Below are 3,240 nucleotides of genomic sequence, written 5' to 3'. Positions count from 1 at the left end.
AGAGAATCCGAAGCAGGCTCCAGCCTCTGAGCTGTTAGCACAGAGCCCAACGAGGGGCTTGAACTCACAAACTGTGAGACCATGACCCAAGCTGAAGTCAGATGCTTAACCGACTGAGCCACCCAGGCACGCCAGTGCACATCATATTCCTTAAATTTGAAGTTCTTTAAACCAACAACGCACAGAGAGAGACGTTGTTTATTTATTCTAAGGACCTAGAAATGAGACAGCTTAATGATGGTGTTTAAACAATCACCAGCTAGTCAGTTTTAAATATGCTTCCTTCCACAGTGTTCTTTATTCTGTAAATTAAATGGTAAACATACTCAGTTTACCCATATTTATTAAGTCACTACCGTGTGCCACACATGGTGCTCAATACTACTTATATGTGAAATAACTTTGATGTAACAACACTCACTTAATGGATTGTTTAGTCTCATTTGGAATAAAAATACTGAAAATTTCAGGTAAGTAATTATCCCATATTTTTAAAATCTCCATTTTTTATCTTAATGAATTTTCCTGCTGTATGCTATACATCTTTCTCCCTTTCTTTTACAGCCCTATTGAAGAATAATTGAAATATAATAAACTATAAAGTTTACAAATATGTTAAGTTTCAAAATGTGTATATACTGTGACACCATCACACAGTCAAGATAATGAACATATTGTCTATCCCCCAAAGTCTTCTCTTTTATCATCCCTCCTCTTATTTATTTCCAGCCCGCTCCCCAGCCCCAGGCACCTACTGATATTTCTCTCACTGTATTCTAGTTTATACTTCCAAGAACTTTATACAATTCTAGTATGCATTCTTTCTTGTATGGTTTCTTTCATTCAACATAATTATTTTGAGACTTATCTATTTTATCACATGTATTAATAGTTCATTTGGTTTCATTGCTGTGTAGTACTGCAGTGTGTGGATTGCAGTTTGTTCATCCATTCATCTGTGGATGGCCATTTTTGTTGCTTCCAGCTTCTGATCATGATTATGAACAAAGTGTTCATGTGCACAATTCTTTGTGTGGATATATGACCTCATTTTCTTGGGTTAATAAGGAATGGCTGGTTCATATGATAGGTTTAGATACGCATTTTTAAGAAATTGTCAAACTTGCCTCGCCCAGTATTGTCTACTCTGTGCCTTTCCCCTTTGCCCATGTTCATCATTCCATGTGCCACCAGTGTGTTGGAGAAATTTATCTACAAAGTTGCTACATCAATCTGGCTTCCTAGGGGATGCAAGGCCCTGGACATCATGGGGAATGAGATGTTGGGCCTGATGTGCATGCAGGAGATGTACTCAGTCTTCAAACCACTGAAGGGTTCCCGCATCACTGCCTGCTTACACATGACCATGGAGATAGCGGTCCTCATTGAGACCCTTGTAGCTCTAGGTGCTAAGGTGCAGTCACTTAGTTGCAACATCTTCTCTACCCAGTTACCATGCAGTGACTGCTGTTCTAACCTGGCATCCCAGTGTACTCCAGGAAGGGTGACACAGACGAGGAGTACCTCTGGTGCATTGAGCAGATGCTATACTTCAAGGATGTACTTTCTCTCAACATGATTCTGGATGACAGAAGTGACCTCACCAACCTTATTCACATCCACAGCTCCTGTCAGGCATCCAAGGCATTTCTGAAGAGACCACAAGGGGGTCCACAATCAATACAAGATGACAGCCAATGGGATCTGGAAGGTGCCTGCAATCAATGTCAATGACTCTGTCACCAAGAACAAATTTGACAACCTATATGGCTGCCAGGAGTCTCTCATAACAGCTTCAAGCAGGCTATAGACATGATGACTGCAGGCAAGGTGGCAGTGGTAGTTGGCTATGGCGATGTGGGCAAAGGCTGTGCCCAGGCCATGAGATATTTCTGGGCCTGTGTCATCATCATGGAGATTGATCCATTAATGCACTTCAGGCTGCCATGGAGAGTTTTGAGGTGACCACTATGGATGAGGCCTGTCAGGAGGGAAACATTTGTCATCACCAAGGGATGTATTGACATCATCCTCAGCTGACACTTTGAGCAGATGAAAGATGATTCCATCATGTCTGACATTAGACACTTTGATGTAGAGATTGCCGTCAGGTGGCTGAATGAAAACTGTGGAGAAAGTGAACGTCAAACCCCAAGTGGACCGCTACTGGCTGAACAATGGGCTCTGTATCAGCCTTTTGGCCAAGGGCCAGCTGGTCAACCTGTGCTATGCAATGGGCCATCCCAGTTTTGTGATGAGCAACTCATTCACTAACCAGGTATTGGTGCAGATAGAGCTGTGGCCCCACCCAGACAAGTACTCTTTCAAGGTCCACTTCCTGCCCAAGAAGCTACATGAAGCAATGGCTGAAGCCCAGTGGGTAAGCTGAATGGGAAGCTGACCAAACTGAGTGAGAAGCAGGTCCAGTACCTGGCCATGTCCTATTAGGGCCCTTCTAAGCCTGATCATTACCACCACTGAAAACCAGGCCTGTTGTTTGTGTTTTAGCTGCTGGCCTTGCTAAGGTCCCACCTCTCTTCTCCAAGAGCAATTGGCACTGACTTTGAGGCAGGTTTGCTAATGTCCCCTGTTGTCCCCCCTACCCCACTCCCAGGCTAGTCACTCAGTCTTTAGCCTCTGCTGCATCCCTCATACTGCTCCATGTGTAGCAGGAGGAATTGAGAAGCCACTCCTCAAGCCCTGGTCATGGTATAGATACACAGGAGACACCCACAGGGAAACATGAGCTCAAGGGTTTTGAAATTGCTCACTCAGTCAGTCCTTACTTAGATTGGAGGTCAGCAGTGGTGGTCATAAAGCCCATGCAATTTACCATCTACACCCTCCCTTGGTCTATGGACTTTATACCTATGTTCTTAGTTTACTGATTCATTGTTTCTTCAGCACATGGCAGATGAGCATGAACTATAATCAAGGGCAGGGAGGAATTATTGGGAGTTTGAATGCTCCTGAGAGCTTGGCTTAGTGCTGAACATTTTCTTGTTTAAGATATTCTCAGAACAATGAGGTTAGTACTTTCCCTATGTTACAAGGGTTAGAATATACTGTTAAAGGACAACCAAAAAAGGACAAGGGAAGTGACAGCCAGAGGTTGAGAGGGTCCAGAGAATCATAAAAGCAGGCATAGATCTGCTACCATTTGTAACATGATGGTTCCTATCACTACCCTGAATTGAAAAGATTCATTTGGTTTATAATGTTAAAAGAGAGCTGGAAGAG

The 3,240-nt window shown here is 43.3% G+C and overlaps 1 pseudogene; it reads left to right on the top strand.

Annotated features, from left to right (window-relative positions):
- Positions 1-1,258: 1,258 nt before the first annotated feature.
- On the top strand, positions 1,259-2,481 carry LOC125164421 (adenosylhomocysteinase-like; annotated as a pseudogene).
- Positions 2,482-3,240: the final 759 nt, after the last annotated feature.

The sequence above is a fragment of the Prionailurus viverrinus genome, chromosome B1 (genome assembly GCF_022837055.1).
Source record: "Prionailurus viverrinus isolate Anna chromosome B1, UM_Priviv_1.0, whole genome shotgun sequence".
Lineage (NCBI taxonomy): Eukaryota > Metazoa > Chordata > Mammalia > Carnivora > Felidae > Prionailurus > Prionailurus viverrinus.
Note: the sequence above shows the minus strand (reverse complement) of the source record. Positions and strands in the feature narration are given on the sequence as shown.